General features: G+C 48.1%; 1 protein-coding gene across 9 annotated transcripts in view; it reads right to left on the bottom strand.

Annotated features, from left to right (window-relative positions):
- Positions 1 to 20191, bottom strand: part of MAD1L1 (MAD1 mitotic arrest deficient like 1) — a 380749-nt gene that overhangs the window by 74689 nt on the left and 285869 nt on the right. The window lies entirely within an intron of this gene.

The following is a 20191-nucleotide window of genomic DNA, read 5'->3' on the forward strand; positions in this document are numbered from 1 at the left end:
ATCTGCACGCAACGTCTCTATTTCTGACAGTCAGGATGTTCCTGAAATACTTTGCTGTGCCAGGCTGGTTAGTCCCAAGCACAGCAGTGCTTTCATCCCTCTCGCCCCTAACGCCTGTCTTCAACCTGATCTCTGTTTCGTAGCACACGATGCTCCCAGGCTGTATTTCTGACTGTATTTCTGCATTCAGACTCCAATATTTCACTTCCCTTGCCCTTACCATTACCAAATCAGCCAGGGATCTGCAGCCTCGTTGATATCGACTTTCTTCTCTCCTCAATCCTTCCCTCAGGTTTCCTCTTTTTCCCCCCCCATCATCTGCAAATTGCATCGTTTTTATCTTCCGCTATGCTGGAAATCTTATCATGAAAGAGAGATTTTTCTTTTTTCTTTTTTTAATTAGTACTTGGTAATATTACCAAGCTGTGAGTTTATGGCTTTGTAGATCTTATATTTTTGACACTAATTACTCACAAAGGCTTTTAAAGCCGCATTTCAACATAGCAACTGCCATGACTGTAATTAAGTAAGAACCAGCACATTTTTTTTTTTTAACATTTCAGAAGTCTCCAACATCCCGGCCCCGCATCACAGCCCCCAGTTCCGCTCCAGCACACGAGACCAGGCATCAGGAATGCACCCCAGGTCCTCACCCCCCACCCCAGCACTCAGCTGCCAGCACGGAGCACCCACAGGGATTCGCCATTTGCCCGCTGCCAATCCGAAGGGCTCATTTTAGACTCGCTGCTCCTGCTTCTCGCAGGACTGTTCTCCCCTGTTTGTGCACTCAGACCTCAAAGCCTCCCTCTGAACCAATCCCAGGGCCGCACTTGATGTATTTGCTGCTTACCACCCCTCTCTGGGGCTGGGAGGCAGCAGGGGATGTGCCGCTCTCGTGCCGTCTTGCCAGGAAGGCAGCAGCGCAGCTCCGAGGGTGTGATGTAAAGCAGCTGTTGTGGGGAAGATCCATTAAAGGCATCTCAGTGGGCAGAGCTGGATTCCACCGGCCTAATTTATTTCCAGATTACTCCGGGATGTTGCCTTTTACTGTTGCATTATTTGTTCTCAAACTCCAAATTAAGATTTTATGGTGCCATTAATTTTTATGAAGAAACTACCATTAAAATCAATGTTTTCTACTTAAAACTTGACAGCTGGAGATGACTGATCGTCTGGCCTGTTCCCGACCACTTGAATGCCTCGGAAGCGGATGGGTGAGAGCTGCTGTGCCTCTAACACCGCGCCCTATCAGCACGCCAGTGCTGGGCCTCGCTCATGGGATGCTCCTTCCAGCACATCCCAGGCAATACAGGTCCTCCTCCTGCTAACCATGGCCACCACACCAGAACATTGCCTTGAGTCAGGCACGCTGCGATGGGCACAGCCCATGGGCCGGGCTGCTGGGCCTGCCCTGTAGGAGCCCAAGGCTGAGCCCAGGCAGGCGTGCACGGGCACGTGGCCTCTTTCGTTATTAGGACAGGTCGTCTGGGCTTTCGTTTTGAGATAATTTGGTTTTCTAATTTTGGAGGAGCCCGCAGCGCGGTTGGCAGCAGGTAAGGGGCATGGGGAGAATATTTCCTGAAAGAAATAAAGGAACATTCGCTCTTCTCGTGCTCAGAGAGGGAGCCAGGCGGAAAAAAAGGAAGTTTGATCGTCTAAAATGAGGCACATTAAGCAAAACTGAATACGGTATGTAGTGAGTATCTGTGACAAGAGCAAACCGATCCCGCTGTTAGAATATTCATGCAAATAGAAGCAATTTCACCATGATTAAAAAGGCAATTAGCTGGGAAAAAAAAAAAAAAAAGCCAGCGATTTCAGAAGCAGGCTGTGTGTCAGCGAGGCCTCCGCACAGTGCTGAACTGACATTTCGCTCACTTTCATATTCTATCAATGAGATACTCACTACTACGACTTGAGAGTGGTAATTACCCCAACTGGAGGCAGATGCTCTTAGAAAGACTCCAACAAAGTCTACGCACGCCACTTCATACGCCGTGCACAGAGAGGGGGATGCAACAGCATCCTGCCTTCCCCAGCCCCGCTCGCTCTGCAGCTCAGATGAAAGACGCCAGCACAAAGAGCATCTACAGAAAGAACGGGTCCAAACTAAACTAAACATTTTCAGCCTGTAACACAAAGCACTCGGGCAACGAGGTGTGGGCAGAACTGCAGTGTGGCAGCCACTGCCTGGTGATGGGATTAAGTGCAGTTTTCCCTCTAGGTAATGCGGTCAGATCCATAACAGGCAAATACTGCTGAAATATCTGTAGTTATCTGTGTGATAATCTGCATGGGACGAATGAGACAGCAAGTGTTTGACCCCCACAAACCAGTGGATGTTAAAAGCAGCATTTGCTGTTGACACCTTCTGGAGATGCCCGAATAACTTGTCCTTGCTCCAGAGGACCGCTGAGACCGACGCTACACCCAAGCACTGATTAAAAGCCTAGAACGTCCCACTTTCAGAGCTTTTTAAACCCCAGCTCACCAGAGACCTCCGTGTGAACACCACATCCCCCCAAGCACCAGGCTGCCTGTCACCTTCCGAAAGCAAGCTATTCATTTCCACCACCACAGGTCGGCCACTAGGAAGCACCAGCAAATTCCTCCCTGGTGGCTGCTGCTCCATCAACACCCCAACACCCACGTGGCCGGAGCGCTGCAGTATGCACGAGGAACCTCTGGGCTTGATCCCTCTGCAAGCTGAGTGTCCTCTGCTTGTCTTTGATGATTAAGGGAGCCAAAGGCTTACCCTCAGCTCTGGACTTTCTGTGGCTGAGGTATTTTGCAGCTAGTCACAAACTCAAATATATTTCCTGTCCGGCAGATACTGTCTACTCCTGAGAGCAATTTTTATTGGATTTGTAATCCCCTTTTCAGTTCTTTCTCTCTCCTTTTAATATTGCCTTTTAAGCCCTTTACCAGGAGTTCACTTTCTGAAGGCCAACAAGGAACACTGGACAGAGCCTTCGGGTTTAAAAAAGAATATGCACAGAATATTAATGCAGGAAAACCAAATGACACTCTGACCCCTTTCAATTAAGGTGCCATCTCTATCACCTTCAGCTGTCCTGGAAACTTGGATGTGCCCTGAAACAACAACAAAGACGACCCAAAAAATCATTGCTTCAAGCTGAAATGGAGACATTTAACCATTTCCCTCCCCAGCACGGCATGTGCTGTGGATCCCATTACAGACACAACCCCTCCAGACCAGATTCAGCTCCAGGTGCTGAACAAAGGCAAGGGACTGGAAAGCATTAAGCAAAAGAAGCAAGATAATTATGGAGTGCCACGGCACAAAATGCAGACTCTGCTACGTGAGAAACATGGCAGCTTACAGCTGCAACGTGGCACTGAAGGAGGATGTGGTACACGTGGCTGGGTAGAGGTGAAGGCCAAATCCCAATGACCCTGGAAACCTGTCACATGGCCCACAGCACCTCCGGCCCAGCTCTCAAGTCCAGCCTGCAGAGATGTCCATCAGTCAAAGAAAATGCTGGTTTTGACCCACGGAGCTTTCAGCTGAGAGAGGTCACAGAAGAACAGAGGAGGGAGCAAGTTGCCCATTTTTTTTTTTTCAAAGAAGATAAGGCCCACCTGGCTCCGCGAGCAGCCAGGAGGGTTACAGCCTCTGATGGATCCCCGGCCACGTGGGGCTTCACTGGGACCAAGAAAGGCAACAAGAGATGAGAAGAGTAAGCAGCAGATTTGGTGTGGGGCTCTTGGGAAGCATCACCGTGGCCCACTACTACACCATGGGCTCTTCGCCTTTACCCCAACAAGACTCCGGGTCCTTTTAAGGCCAAAAGAAGTCATTTTCAGACCATTCCTGTGGGCAGAAGGATTCTCCTTTGTAGCTCTAGACAGAGCTTGGCTGAACCAGATTTTTCTTCTCTAATCAAAGGTTTCGTGGGTCCCCGGCTCATGGTGCAACGCGTTTCCAGCCTGAAGCTCATCTCAGTGCTACAAAGCCCTCTGCAAATTGAAAGGTACACGGAGTTCAGAGAGGTGCTCCGGACCCACCTTAATTAGCAGTGAAGGAGGAAACAGTACTTTCCCGGCTTGCTGATCTCTGGAGAACAGAAACTGAATAAAGTGGTGTGTGCCAATCCCTTCGTCAAAAAGGAAAAGGAGGCAACTCTGTTCTCTTAATTAACGCCACTGGAGATTGGGCTGACGAGGCCCTCGTGGCGGAATTGCTGACTGTGGATATGTGGCCTGGAGCCTGCTAGGGAGCAGCAAAATAATGCAGCAACATGAACTCTATCCACCTACAACCACATTTTCTGTTTTCTCTCCGCCTCTGCTTTCATAACCATTTGACCATTCCAGTATTATTTCCTTTCAAGGTAAAGAAAAGCTCCGTAGATTTCTTTTCTTTTCTTTTCTTTTTTTTTTTTCTTCTGTCCTTTTAGTTCCTCCTTTTGGCACTGGCCTCCTCATACAGAACAGCGAGCAGGATGCGACAGCCTCCCTGCATCATTTTGCTTTATGTCTGGAAACATCTGTATGTGCAATTAGAGAGCCGACTCCTTTTATGTCCCTAAATGAGTAGATTTAATCACTGCCATAAGAAGTCAAACCCCACTTGGGCAGCACAACTCACTGAGACAATTCTCCCTGCAGTCGCTCCCACAGGACCAGCCCTACCTGTGTGCAGGATCAACTCCTTGGGGAGGCTCCAGGCCCTCCAGGTTTATCTTCTCCATGGCGGCAATTTCACAAATGTAATTAAGGGAAGCTGTGGGATGCCTCCCTGCTGTGCTGAATGCATCTCACCTGCTTCCTTCCTACAGCACCCAGAGATGGGGAGCTGAGCGCTGGTGTGGGCTTGTGGCGATGCCAGTGGGGAGCACACAGAGATGGGGTTTAGCATGCAGCAATGCACAGGGCTTCCTGCTGCATGAGGTGTAAGGAGAACTGTGTGATAATTTAGAAACAAAATTATACAAGCAATGGATGTTGGGATTCCTCCAAAACCAACCCCTTTTTCTCCTCTCTTCACCTTCAGCCCTTGTCCAGCCCTTCATGTCTTGCCATCTTCTTTCTCCACCACTCCTCGCTGCTTCTCCATCACAACTGAAGCTCTGAACCCCACATCAGGGCTCCTTTCCCCACCTGGTCAGCCCTCACCCACAGACACAGGTGCTCAGCCCACCTGCCCCACCAGCTCAGCAGAGCCGGTCATGTTGGGCCACACAACCCAGCTCTGCAGCTGAACTCTTGCTTCCAAATCCATTTCCCAAACAAAATCCTCCCCTCAGTACCCTTCCACAATGCCAATAAAAAAAAGAAATCAGGGAAACGCAGTGCACCCTGGCCAACAGCAGGAAGCACGCCATCCTCTGGGAAAGGGCATGGCTGGAGCAATTAGTGTATGTGCAAAATGCCTCAACTCCATTTTCCACTCCATCAGCCCCTTCTGCCTGCTCGGAGCCTCTGTCTGCTCTCAGCGCTGTTGCGCAGACCTTGGCGCGCATCGGGAGCGTTCTGCTCACCTTGCAGTTAGATTTTACGGCGTGCTTCCCAGTGGCCACTTCTGATTCAAAAGGAGTGCTCAAAATATACTCAGTCCTCCATTTTTCTCCTTTAGATTTATGATCTGCCCCTCTGGCATGTAGCGTTAAGTCATTTTATTTCAAGTAGGAATATTTTAAGAGTAATCTGTATGTGCGTGTCAGGGAAAAGAATTAATTATCGCTCTAATTAAAAGGACGCTGTTGAAAATAATCTCCCTCTTTTCCTGCTGATTTTGCCCTTTTTCTGTGAGTAAGCTTTACATTTTTGCACGTATACGTTTCTCAAGGAGTTTGAAATTAACAGGGCTTATTTTATTTATGCAACAATATCAGCCAGAAGTTGTGCATCAGCAAAATGCACATTAGGCGGGTGGCAAAGGCAAACATCAATGATTTCATGTAGGTCCTCGATAAGAAATAATAAGTAGTATTATTTATATTATTCTTATTACATAAAATCCTGGATTACTTCAAGAAGCCTAAAAAGCATTCCAACTCCCCCAGGCTGTACTCGAGGTTTAAGGCTGTAAAACACATCCATTAAATGTTGCAGCTGCACCACGCTTTAACAACACCTGGGCCAGAATCACACCGTCATAGAAGCACACAGTGGCTGGGGCTGGAAGGAACCTTAAAGCCCACCCAACCCCAACCCCTGCGGTGGGCTGGTTGCCCCCCAGCAGGTCGGCAGCCCCCAGCACGCCAAGCACTGCCCAGGCAGGGGCTCAGACAGAAAGGAGCTTGGCTCGGCCAAGCACTGCCCGTGCCGGGGATGGAGACAGCTGAACGAAGCCACCTGGCTCCGCAAGCTGTCGCCAAACCAAGTGCGGCTATCAGAGATAATGTCAGAGCTGCCTATGTGCATCTCTTCGTGTTTTGCCTTCGGGGAGAGAGGGTTTCTGTAACCACAGCGTTACGGGAGTGATAGACGGGGAGAGATGGGAACTGCACCGACCAGCACAGTGCTAGTTCCAGGGACCTTAATTTAAGGAGGAAAAAAAAATCAGATTAGTCCCTCGGAAAATGTCATTACGCAAAAATATCTGGCAGTCAAGAGGCCAATTAAGTCCGTCACTTGGAAGTCAAAAAAAACCCTGGGAGTATAGCGGAGAGAATGAGGCAGAGCTCACCGTGCGACGAACATGGCAATCCACAGAGTCCCAGGATCACATCAGCAGTATGTAAGGCCTTCCTTTTCAGAAAGACCAGCCAAGGTTTACACTTTAATTCTTGCAAAAATCCAAAGTCTCCCACCTAATCACAGCGGCAACCCTGAGCTCCTGATCCAACAACACAGCTACTTTTTCCAGCAATACTCGAAAGAGAAAAAAGGGAATACCGGACCACTGCATAATTCAGTGTGTTTTGACAGTCACCTTCGGGGCATATCACACTCGACTGCTCATCACTCCTCAAAGATGGATATGAAAAGAGGCTGGAGAAAGGGACACTAGATGATATAATGGAGAGGCAATTAAAGACCACAGAAACCCAAAAGGCAAACCAGCTGCATCTTTCTCTAATTTATAGGACATGGAGCAGACAGCATGATTGATTCATACATCTCTCATCCTATCAGGAGGAGAGTGGGTATGCACTGGTAGGAAATGATGTACAGCATGGGAACTGCCAGCCACGCGGCCCCTGTTGACATAGCACTTTGTGACACTTCTCTTTCTTCCCAAGGGGCTGCCTGTCGAAAATCCATCAGGGTTTAGCAATTTCTCCATGCATTAAGGCTTTAATGAGACACTATGATAGCCTCTCAAACTCAGAGTAAACTCATGCACGGAGCTCACCGTACCCAGGGATGCCTGCACTGCATGGGGGAGTGACTTGAGCAGCGTAGGCTCCACGCACGGACTCAAAGTTAAATAAAACTCATTTATAGCTCAGAACCAGTAAAATACTGTCTCTTGGCAATTTGCAGTAGATCCTCCCCAGGAAACACCTCGGAAAAGCAGAGCTTCCTCTCGTTTTCTTTCCCTGAACGCTCTCCAGAAAACTCTCCTTTACCTTATCCACTATCACCCCCTAGATGCTGCAGGTTCACAGACAAGAACACCAAACATGTCTGCCTCCCCTCCTGTGCATTAGGAGCTACTTCCTGACTGGCTTCACTTGCTGTAGAAACGTTAAAAACATCGTAACACACTGTTCAATTTAATACAGAGATAGAAAGGATGGGAAACGCCAACAACCGGTGTGAATAGACTCGTGTGTCTTTAAAACGTTGCCTGGAAAAATACAGATGATGGAAGGAAACTGTGCTGGAGAGATCTGGGCTGCTGCCCATAAATCCAGAAGGAAATGTAGTCCCCAAAGCTCTGAAAGTTGCTATTTCTCTTCTTGAAATGAGCAATTGGGTAATCAGCGTTAATATTAAACAGCTTGTTCTGAAAGAAAAAAAAAAAAAAAAAAAAAGACAATTCAAGAGATTCTGCCTTCCAGCATCAAGAGGCAGTCAGAAAACCTCAGACTAAAAAATGGTGCATTTTGCTCGTTCCTGAATTCACATATCTAGCCGTGCTGACCGCAGATAAGAAAGCATCGAACAACCAGGGCCGTGCCAGCTCCCCCCATCCCCGTGCCCTGCAGATGTGCACTGAGATGTGCAGATGTGCCTGGAGAGGATTTACAGGGCGGGGACAAAGGGGAGGCCCACGGGCACACAGCTGCGGGTGCCCACGGCACAAGCGAGCAGGAACCCTCCCAGCCTGGAGGGAAGCACGACTGCAGCTTCAATAGAAATAGGGAGACGAGGGTCATAGGAGACTGGGTATTCCAAACTGGAGCTTATAAATGCTTTCAGGACTGGACAGTTTTTATTCCAGATATATATATATAAACTCTACGCTTGCCAAAATATATGTATAAACTCTACGCTTGCCACACCAAGCTCCCTTTGCCAGTTTAAGTCCAAACAGAGACCTTTAAAAACAACAGCAAGTCGAGTTTCTGTAGATAAACATGTCACTGAATGGCACTGCCTTAAATTTAGGACTTCCCTGGTTAGATGCAAGTTTGGGGGCCGCAGGAAAGCAATGCATCTTCCTTTCCCAACAGAATGAAATTCTGCTTCCAACCACATGGCACTAAGGGGAAGATTTTAAATCTGCCTGAAACAGCAAGCTTGCCTATTCTGAGACCTGAGCAGTCAACATTATTTTAGGGGGAGGGAGGCTGGAGGGATAGACGAAGCAAAATATGTTAAGCAAAGCAACTTTTCTTTTTACAATGGCATCTGCGTGCCAAGGCTGGAGCGTTTGGAACCAGAGCAGGAGTGCTGGGGAGGGATCACTGCTGGGAGCCACGCATCACTCCATGGGCAGAAGTTTCACATTCGTACATCCCTGCGGTGCTAGCCCTGGCACAAGCAGGTACATTCCTGAATGTACCTTCAGATCTGTATGATTGCAGCGTGTGGTTACACAGGGTGCACAGCTGCGTGGAGCTGACCCAGCCCGCAGCCACGCGGATGTCTCTGTTCCCTGCTGGTCCAGCTGCTGCCTGCAGCACCAGCGGGGTTAACAAAACCCTACGGATCCCAGTGAAAACATTCTGTGCCATTTGTATTTACCCGAACCTAACGAGGCCTTCATCAGCAGACTGAAGCTTCGGGGGCAGCTGACTTCTGAACCTGAAATAAAAATATATGGCCTTTCCATCCCACTCTTGCTCCAGCAGCCTTGCAGTAGGTGCACTTATCTGACTCAGCTCTTTCTCAGGAGGCTATTAATTTTTGGCTCTGTATGTACAGGGCTATTACAGGCCCATCCATAACCCACCCAGAGAGCCTGTAACACTGCCAAGCAGCTCGCTTGGAAACAGCGGGGAATTGCACCAGGTTCTTCACACCAACACAACGCGGCCTGAAGAGGGGCAGAACACCGCTCCAGCGGGACCTGGGCCGCAAAGCAAGAAGAGATGAAGCAGCAGATGTTCCCTTTGCTGCCTCCTGACTCTGGCTGCACGCATCCTGCTCCCACATGCACCTCCTGTGCTGGAAGCCGGGGCAGTGAGTGCACGTCCTTCCCCAGCTCCCCCTCCTCTTCCTCTCCCCATCCCCTTGCTCTCGGTGTTCACATTCACAGGCGCACGCCTCCCGCTCCTGAGAAGTCACAGCTGCAAACGCAGCAGTACCTGCCTGGAATTGAAAAGCCGGACATTACCACGTCGTCCAGCTCTGCTGACTTATCATTTTGCTCTCACCTATGTCTCATTATCCTGCAGTTTCTTGCCAGGCCTTGGCTTTCTCACTACCTTCCTCCCCCTTCCTGGCCCTGTGCCTCTCTGCCCTTCCCATTAAACACGAACTTGATGCTCTCCGTGCTGCGCTCTCATTCCCTGTGCCCCCCACTGATCACACACAGGGATCTCCTGCTGCTGCTCGACCCACACTACACCTCATCTTCCCCCTGCAAAACAAAGCACCGACGTCAGGGGAGGCTCAGCACTGCAGAACAGCCACTGCAGCTCACTCCTGTTTCTTACAGAGAGGGAAAAAGGTGCAAAACTTGGTCAGAAAAGCTGCAAAGGACAGCGATCAAAGTACAGCATGCCAACTTATTGGCTCCTGCCTTGCTCAGAGCTGACTGCATGCCCCTGCATCACAGGTATGCAGCTCATGCCAAGTGTTTGCCAGCTCCCAGCCCACTTCCTTCACTATTTTCTGGGAATGGTGTCACTTTTTAACTTGCACTTTGACTGGCACAGAGAAATCCTGGGCGCATTAATGACAGCCTGCAAATTCGCCTTCCCTCGTGCTGCCAGGGGCCTCGTGGTGACCACCCCATGTGCTCATGCAAGGATGACACTGGCAGTACACGCTAATGGCCTCAGGAATCTTTTGGTTTGACTTTCATTACACTGGTTCCCTGTTTCTGAGGCACAGTGAACATATACATTCAGAGCAGAGTGCAGAAGGGGAAAAATAAAAAAAAAAAAGAAAGAAAGAAAAAGTGAAAGAATCACTGCAAATCAGGCGAGTTGGAGGGAACATCCCAGACTGAGAGAAGTGAACCATCAAAGCAGGGCCGGGAGCACAGCGGGCGGCACAGAGCTGGCAGCCCCGCGCACTCGCAGCGCTGAGGCTGTGGGAAGGGCTCCTGCACAAAAGGAAGAACTTTAAATAAAGATGAAGCGGACGCAGCCGCATTGTTGCTTGGCCAATCAATGCAATCTCCACCTCAGAGGTTACCAGACACAAGACCTTTTCTGCGGCCTTTCCCAACCCCTCCACTTCTCACCAGCAGGTCTTTTCACTCTTGAGTATCTGGACTATTAACCCTTAAAGTTTCCCACTTCCTTCCTCCCAGCTGATATGCTCATCCACTGCTCAAGCTCAGCGATGACCTCCCTGTTTCCTGCCCCATGCACAGTCCTTGTCATAGCCATGTGTCACAGCCATGCCAGAGCAGCTCCCCTCCCACTCCCCACCACTGCTTTGCAGACCTAGGTCCCATCTCTTCCGTGCCTTCTCTTGGCTCTCAGCTCAGACATCTCAAAGGCATCTCTGAACCACGTCCTTGAATTTGGCCTCAGAAGCGCTCAGCAAATCCCACCGCCTTCATCTTTTCACCTCCTAATCCTTTGCTCCTTTTTTCCATCAGTATTGACGACTTCACTTTTTTTTTTTTTTCCTTCTGAATATTGAATATTCTAAAGGATTAGCCCTAACAGTTAATTTTTGACTCCACTTAGATTCAGCTTTGTATGCATATGGCGGGCTCAGCCGAATGCAAACAGTTCAGCTGTGAGACACCATTTGGACTGCTCCCTCCTTGGAGCAGGGGAAGGGATGACAACCTTGTATTCTAGCTCTTTCCCTCGTTATTCTGCTTTAAATGCCAACAAAATGCCATATGGATGGATGCTACCACATGTATTTACTGTCTCTGAAAGACCCTAAACATGAGGAAAATGCACAGCTGGTGCTTTGTCAGGGTAGGAGGAACACCAGTACACAGGCAACTCGTATCAGAGAACAGCACAAATTAATATTAGGGGTTTCCCTGCCAAGCAGCTTTAACCACCACAGGACACATCTCCTCCCTTCCTAATGCATGGCCCTCTGTCTGTCACCTGCTGGGCACAATCATCCCACGAACAAAAGTGTAAAACTGCCTTACGGTCCAGAGCCCACGGAGCCACCAGCTTGAAGCTGTCCTGGATGCCAGAGAGCTGCGTTGCTGACCCGAAGGCAGAAGGATCCCACCTGATATCCACCCCACAAGAACACATTTTCGAGCCCTTCGGCCCCAGCTCGCTCGCTCCCAGCCTGCTCTCTTTGAACGAGAGCCATTCTGATGGGGAGGAAGCAGGAGGAGGACGCAGCGGTCTCCAGAAGGCGATTTTATCAAAGGCACCAATTGAACAGAGCTGCAGCTACTGCTGCCTCCCGGGCTCAGCGCAGAATGCAGAAAGGGATCCAGGTGACATCATATGATTTAAAAGTTAATTAAACTGAGTGATATGCTCTAACAGCTCCAGGTGTTTATTTCAAGGTAATTCAAGGTTCTACAGCATTTAGAAGGAAAGAATAGGGGGGGAAAAAAATCTAATAAAAAATCTGGTGAGTATTACATTAAGAAGTAATCACACTGTTAAATCACTCTGGGTTCTGGAGCACTTCTAATAACTTCAAACCTCGGCAATTCTTTCCAGCTCAGGCTTATTCCCATCGTTCTGTTGTCCTCCTTCGCAGAGCTGGCAGGTTTTTCCTTTTAGGAAACCCAGGAGAGAGCCATGCAACCCGGCAGCGTGTGCAGCAGCCTGGAGGCTTTGTGCTTCAGCTCAGGCAACAGCAACACCTTTGCTTGCAGGCACGTTATATCCCTTCTGAGCACTAATGGACCAGCTGGAATGGTCCCATCCCTTCCATGCTGCTGCTGCCTGGAACGAGAGCAGCCCAGAGGCACCACACAGCGCTGGGCACGCAGCGACTGCTGACAGACCCAGGAAAAGCAAGAGAGTAGCTGGAATGTAAAGGAGATGGGAGACAAGTCCAGCCAAAAAGACCTGCTGTAAAAAGGCAAGGAGGGAGTTGAGCTCTCTCCCTCATGTGCAGTTTTTTTTATGGAAAATTGTAAGAAATTGCGTAGGCAAGAGTAAGGCACAGAAGGTTCTGCTTCTTGGTAAGTCTCCTGGAATGGGAATGTGTTCTTCATAAGCATGGATCTGTCCCCAGGGCCACACTGATGGAGAATCCTGTTACCCAGGATCACTGCCCCACATCCCTGCCAACCACCTGACACTGGCCCAAATGCATGCGCTCATCAGGGATTCACCACCTTTCCTTCTATAAGTTCAAAAATCCACAACTTCGAGTCTTTAGATCTCAAGGTTTGCGAGTCCTTAGCTGAGTACCATCTCAAATCAGCATGGCTTAGAAAACTGTAAAAACACACACCATGGGTGTTGAGCAAAAACAGAGAGAGAGAAGCCACTGGAGCTCAGTGTGGCACAGGGGGCTAAAAGGAAAGAAAGGAGGTTTGGGTATCACCAGCACTCACCAAAGACCCTTAGATTCCTCAAAGGGCATCGCATTGAGAAGAGCTCCTCTGCATTTGAAGGAAAAGTCCAATTTTCCATAATTTGTCAGGTTAATAAATGACTCTCCTCTTCTCCCTACAGCCTCTCCTATTACCAATTCTCATGCAGCATGCTGGAGCCTCCTTTCACTATTAATACCACTCACTGTGAAATGTAATTACCAGCTCTATCACAAAGCGTCAGGCACATTTATCCACTGTACACACTCGCTGACTCCAGATCACATCAGTCACCGGCAGGCTTGTTCTGACAATGTTGTCCAAAGGAAAAAGTGTCTGCACAGACTCTCAGCTAACTTAGGCCACTTAAGCATGGTGCAAAACCGCTCTGTGCAAACAAGAAGCCAAGAGACATGTTTAATTTAATACGGACTCACAATTTAAATCCTAAGGAAAGAAGGGTGATAGGCAGGGTGAAGTGCTTGGCTGGAGAAGATGGATGAGTAAATGCTCTAGAAAGCAATTCAAAATGACCGAGTGAAACGAATGGCTCCCTCCTCCAGTCTGACACAAGCAAAATCCCTTCTCTGCTTTATGTGTTAACTCTCCTCATTACATTTTGATTAGAGTCGATTCAAAGAGCTGGCTTGCTGTCCCTTGCTTGTGGCTTTCTCCTTCTCCCTCCCTCCCTCCTTCACGTCTCTTTTGCAGCCACTTCCTAGCGAGCACGTGGGATACCCAACAAATTGCACTGTTCAGTCCTTTGCCATTTGGGGAAGATGCAACTCTCACCAAGGGCGGGGGCTCAGCCAGACATAGCAGCTCCAGCTTTATTTAAAAATCCTATTAGTTGGAAGAGAAAATAATATACATTCTTACTGATATCCAACTGACTCGTATATTAAGTGTTTCCAATTCCACGGGGCTAGAGGCAGCCTCTCCTGTCCTGTGTGAATATCAAATACGTGCTCTGAAGGCGGAACCTTCATTACACTCGAAGTTCTCGCAGCTGTTTAAAAGCAGGCAGCCTGCGCTTACAATGGGGAGCAGATAAAAGGTGAATTTTATTTACAGCTGAGTGTTACCACTGGGCTGTCGGACACGGAAATAAAACCAGAGAAATGCAACTCAAAGTACTTCTGACAAAGTAAAATAACAATAACCAGAATACTTGAGAAGGAAAGGAGTGGAACTGAGACTGGATTAGTGACGTAAACTACTCATCTATCGGTGCACCTCCAACTTCTGGGCTCCGGTGTCTCTGCCCACAGCCCCTCTCCCATAGTGCTTTGGATCATCTTTCAATATTCAAGGCCAAAAACGGAGCTTCCTCCCGGCTCCGATTGCCTCCCCCCGCACCATGCCCAGCGCAGCTCCCTCTGCTTTGCTCCCATAGAGGTGCGAGAGCCTGTGCTCACTCGTGGCCCCATGCCAGCTAACCGCCCGCACACCAGCGCCTCCCAGCTCCCACCAGTTTCCTAGAGCCAGGGGAAAGGTGTCTTCAGCAAAACGAAGGGCTCAGAGCTTTTCTCTCAAGTGAAAAACAAACAAAAAGAACAAAACCAGAAAAGGAGAGCTTGCAAAAGTTCAAATTCTAAAAAACTACAGGATTAAACTGCTCCAGATGAGAAAGGGAACTAGGTAGGCGTCTTCCAATTAAAATAAAGCGTAGCACTGTGACCTGCTATGGCGTGTTTGTCCCAGGTATACATGGAAGCAAGCTCCGGAATAAATCTCTGTGCACCTTAAAAGCTCGGTAACGGTGCTTCCCGAGCCTGGGAGGATCAGATGTTCCCGTTTCCACCTCGCTGTGCTCTTCAATACCCAACATACGCAACCGGTAGGGGAGAGGAGAAGGAAGCAGCTGAACTTCAAACCCTTCCCACACTCCCTTCATTTTGGCGTTGCTTCCAACAATGATTAATTTGTGGATCATCTTCTTCTAATCTCACGCAATAATGACATTTCCTGCTTTGATTCGAGCCTTTTTAAGCGCGCTGGTGGCAGATGGCAGGCTGTTACGCAGCACGGCCATACTGCAATGGAAGCAGGAAGGGTTATTAACAGAAATAGTAACTCTTCAAAATCAAAAAGGTGAGGGCCCATGGAAGAGCCATGGTTTTATTTTTACACCTCAAACCAGTTATTTGAATGCATTATGAATGCTGTAAATATACCCGATGGATATAATGAAAATGCATTATTAATTTTCACTCATTATTAATGAACTTATAAATTCACAAGTGATGGAGCCATGACGGTGTGAGGGAAAGGTCATGAATAATAACTGGAAATGAATAATATATGCACAGTTAGCTCACAGGATACTATGCTCATACAACTGCAGAGCCTCATGTTTGTTCAACTCAGCGGCGCATTGACTTTTTATTCTTTGCTAGATAATAGCAGAAAGAATTAGAGGGACTGTAATCTCTATTAATTCAACATAACAGATCACAACGGGCAGCTGATCCTTCTGCAGGGAGGCTGCTGTGCCCTAACACCAAAAACGCAGGGATTCCCCTCTGCTCTCCTCAGTCACACTCTTCCCTCCATGACACTCATTCACGTTCACTGCCGGCACTCAGAGAACGTCAGATTTAGAAGGAGCCATAGCAGAGCCAGAGATAAACTCATGGCAGGTGAGGGCAACCAGCCTGAGCTCAGCAGAGATGTGCCCAAATCTCTGGTGATATCTCCATGTGACAAACAGGGGGAGGCGAGCCGTGTGCTGTGTGCACACACAGACAAATTTGTTTTGGTTCCATCTGTTAGGACTAATTTGTTAATTATTAAATAGATAATTTATCATCGCTGCCTGCTCGATCGGTGTTTATTATCCGCCGTCTGAGGCAAAGGGAGTGCTGTGTGAATAAAGATGGGATTAATTAATAATGAAAAGTTCAGGCAACTGCAAACTTGTGGCGGTTGCTGCCAGGCCCTGAACAACAACGAGGTTGGGAGGAAACATCAGGAATTCCAGTCACTGAATGTCACATGCCCACAAATGATCCGCCGCTGGATGATGCAGAGCAAACTCTAAGTCTTAGGACATTCACCGTAGCACTTTCCAACCAATTTCTTCTTAGGCTGGACCCAGCTACTCAAGTAATCACAAGCTGTGAGCAAGCAGGGTTTGCTTTGGTCAGCATCACCGTGTCATTCCCAGCCCCACAGAGGAGAGACATCCCCTTGCTACACCTGTTTGGGCCATCCACAAACCAGAGCCAACCAAACCATCTGCTCCCCCTCCCCTGGCCTTGGGCTGGAATTACAGAATCACAGAACCATAGAATCTTCAAGGTTGGAAGAGACCTCTAAGACCATCCAGTTCTACTGTCCACCTGCCACCCAGTACTGCCCACTAAACCATGACCTGAAGTATTCCACATCCACGGCTCTGGAACTTCCCCAGGCAGCCTGTCCCAGTGCATAACCACTCATTTAGAGAAGAAATTCTTCCTAATATCCAACCTGAACCTCCCCTGGCACAACTTGAGGCCATTCCCTCTCATCTGAGGCCCATCCTTGCCCTCTTCCACCCACCACCGATCTGCTGGGGCTCACATTCCTCTCCACGTCCTCACAGACTGCAAGACTGGTGTTTTTTGTGAGGTTTCTTCAGCAGCTGCACCCCTCCTTACTTTTCATTTAAAAATTACACTTGTCATTCCCCAGACGGAGCCCCAAGTCCGGCAGAGCGACGGACGCCCACGTGTCAGCCTCCACCGCCACGTTTTGCTGCCGCACTGCAGAACGGAGGAGTTGGCTTTTACAGTTAATTTTAAACCTCCAAATGGACTGGGGCTGTGAAAAAATGCTTTCAGATTTTAGTAACTTAATTTAGGTGAAAGGGGGCGATGGGAGAAAGAGGTGAAGGGGCAGGAAGAGGTGATGGCAGGAAGCAAGGAGCTTTCTGAAGCTTCCCAATACAATGAGCTTTGCAGCCCTCACTTCACGTGGTAAAACACGAAGGAAAAAGGCACACCTGCATCCCTCCGTGGTGAGGAGCACTCACAAAGGTTCCAACAATGAAATTCCATGAGGAATCTCAAGAGTGAGCAAAACATCCTCCTAAACATGCCAGACCTTGCAACAGACCACAGGCCACATAGACAGCAACAACCCTGACACGCAGGAAACCAGAGAAACAGATGCTGAGAGCGCACAAAGTGATAACTTCCAAAGAGCCAAGTACCCAACCCACCAGCTACTCAGTCTTTTCAAGAGAGGCATAGAGGGAAATCAAAGCTAGGAGATGATACGTTATTTGATGAAAGGCATTTTTCAGGTTAATGGACAGAACATAAATAGCAATCGTGTCTACAGCCATGCAGCCTAGCAAAAAGATGCATCATGGTTTGCTCCTGGTGGGAAAAAGACACTCCCCAGAACATTGATTCAGCCAGATCCCGGGGGAACCTCAGGTGACATTTTGGATAACGGCTGCTCTGCCCCACGTAGCTGCATCTCTGCTCCTTCCACCGCTCATGATCAATTTAACAAGTATTTTGTACAAACGAAAGTTTTCTTGCTCAATAAATTAATTATGGCAGAGTAAACAAAAACTTTTTAAAAATGCATGTTTTGATGTGATTGCTTTTTTAATTGGCTGGTTTAACATTTGAAATTTGATTTAATTTTCAACTTGATTATCCTCACCACGGGGTCAGGCTGCTGGAGACTCAAACGAGCTCTGAAGCCTCGGGCGCTCCCCATGAGGGCTCCCAGCGGAGCCTGCTCACTGCTGCTGAGTGCTGCCAGCCCCCTCCTGCTTCCATTAGCACTATTTAAGAAAGGAAGACCAAATTCACGCCAATGGAAGACATACTTTTCCCAGCTCTCCATTAGTAATTTTGAAATGAGATGGTGCTCTGGAGCCTGGGGCATTAATCCCAGCTCTGACAGCTTCCTTCTTTAATTGCCTGAATGAAATCTCCATGCCACCCCAACTGTCCTTACCCATAAAATGAGCGATGATAACAAGAAGGGATGGCGTTGAATGGATTAATTATGTTTGGGAATCGTTTGAAATAGGAATGCTGCAAGCTGGGACACAGGAATCCATTGCATTCTCAGTTTTGTGCCAGCACAAGCACAGCGTGACCAGTCCAATGAGTCGACAACAGCTTCAGCTGCCTCTGATGCAAGGATCACTACTGAAGCTCAGGAAAGCCATTTCCTTTCAGCAGAATTATCTAGTTGCTGGTAAAAGCTGCCATAGATTTCACTTTCCTACTTCAAAGGAGCCTTTTGCAGCCTTCCCCTGCTTGCTGCTACCAGTATTTGCACTATCAGGTGCTCTGCTCATCAGCACCTCTGATTTCTCATTGGTTCACAAATTGCGGAGCTCAAAAGAATTGTAAGAATCAGCCAATCTAAACTGATGAAAAGCACAAGCTAGTGAATTAAGCAAAGCAGTTTCTGCATCAAGCTCATAATTGCAAGCTGACTTAGAACATTTCTTGTACAAGAATATCCCATCTTCATTTAGACACTTCAAAGTGATGGTGAATCCCCCACGTACTGAGATAAATAGTTCTGATGGTTAATTACCCCTGTTGTAACAAAAGCGTTTCCTTATTTCTAATCTTTCCTGGTTTCTCCTTCCAGCATTTGATCTTGTTACTCTTTTGTCCGATAGATTAAAGAGCTCTTCACTAGCCAGAATCATCTTTCCATACAGGAATTTAGTCTGTGATCAAGCTTCTTATTAAGCTACCCTTTATTAAGTTAATTATAAGGAAATTCTGCAGGCTCTGAGTGGTTTAGATCTTGAGGTGAGGAAGGAAAAAGAGAGATTGTCCAGCGAGAAGTTCCAACTTTTACGAGAAAATCAGGTTGAAATAATGATGTGAGGAAAAAAAGAGATGCATGTGCAACATGCCTCATGTTGTCCATCACATCTCTACCTCACCTTTCCTCCTCTTGTCCTGGTACAGATAACAAAGGAGTTGATGTAGGAAGGTGGTTTCAGACTTTCTATATCTTCTCAAAGATCAGTGACACTTCCTCGATGGAGACAGGAAAGGACAAGGGAAAGACAGACATGCCAAGAGATGCTGCTGGAAGACCCCAAAAGAGGCACGCTACTTTTTGAATGTTCATTTTCTTCTTCCCTGAAGAAAGCAGTTCTCTCCCCCCAGGGCTGCTTTGCTCCTGGCTGTGTGGCAAATTACCTACAAGGATCTCTTCTCCTAAAGCTGATGGGAGCTCCTGGATCACTCCCCTCCTCTCCTCCCACTTCTGTTGCACATGTGCTTCTCTTTACTCTCCTCCTTGCCAAGGCGATTTGAAGAGCGCTTTCTCCTCTCCCTCTTTTAGCTGCATGTTCTCTGTGGGAGGCCTTACAGGGCTGGAACTCTCCTCCGCACCCATGAGATCCCTCTGTTCCTCAAATCCAGCTCTGAACAAGAGCTGATTTTCTGCTCTGTCAATGAAACTCCTTCAGTTTTCAGCACTGCTCAGCTACATGAACACAGCTCCTACCTGAAATTCTCCAAACCCAGGCTGGGCATGTCCTCTTCTCCTTTGCAGCGCTCCTGCTCAGCTGCTCAGCCCTGCCATGCTTCTGCCTGTATCAGATGGGAACGGATCTGGCCTCTGAGCATCGCTGTAAGCACAAACATGCAGCAAGCAACACAACTCCAGGGCAAAGCTACTTTGCTACCTGTGGGATCTCCAAGCAGTATCATCTTTCAGTGAGTCAGTGCTGGGAGAAGAAGATGAGAACAGCTGTGCTGTTGCCTTGAGACTGATTCCTCCCATGTCAGCGCTGCTTCACAGACACAGAAATGTTTCTTCTCACGAAGCACCTCATTCCAACTTATGCTAACCACTAGTTGACTTCATTCATCATTAATCGCCTCCTCTCTGTGAACTGGAGTGTTGCTGCAGATGCATTTTAATTTGCTTTAAATTGAGTGATAACAGCGGTTTCTTTATGCTTGTGTTGGTGCTGAACAGTGGCATGGCAGTTGTGTGTGAGCATGATGCCACAGTCGGTATCTGGGGGAAACTGTGAGGAATCCACTAAGAGGCAAATGTTAAACTATAGCTACAAACCTAGAGGTGCTGGGTAATTTAATGGCATCATGTGCTGACGCATGGGTTTTAGGTAGAGAGGAGAAAATAGTTGGGAGACAGCAATCAGGCTGAGGGAGCTGAGAAGAG

The sequence above is a fragment of the Numida meleagris genome, chromosome 13 (assembly GCF_002078875.1).
Source record: "Numida meleagris isolate 19003 breed g44 Domestic line chromosome 13, NumMel1.0, whole genome shotgun sequence".
NCBI classification, from domain to species: domain Eukaryota; kingdom Metazoa; phylum Chordata; class Aves; order Galliformes; family Numididae; genus Numida; species Numida meleagris.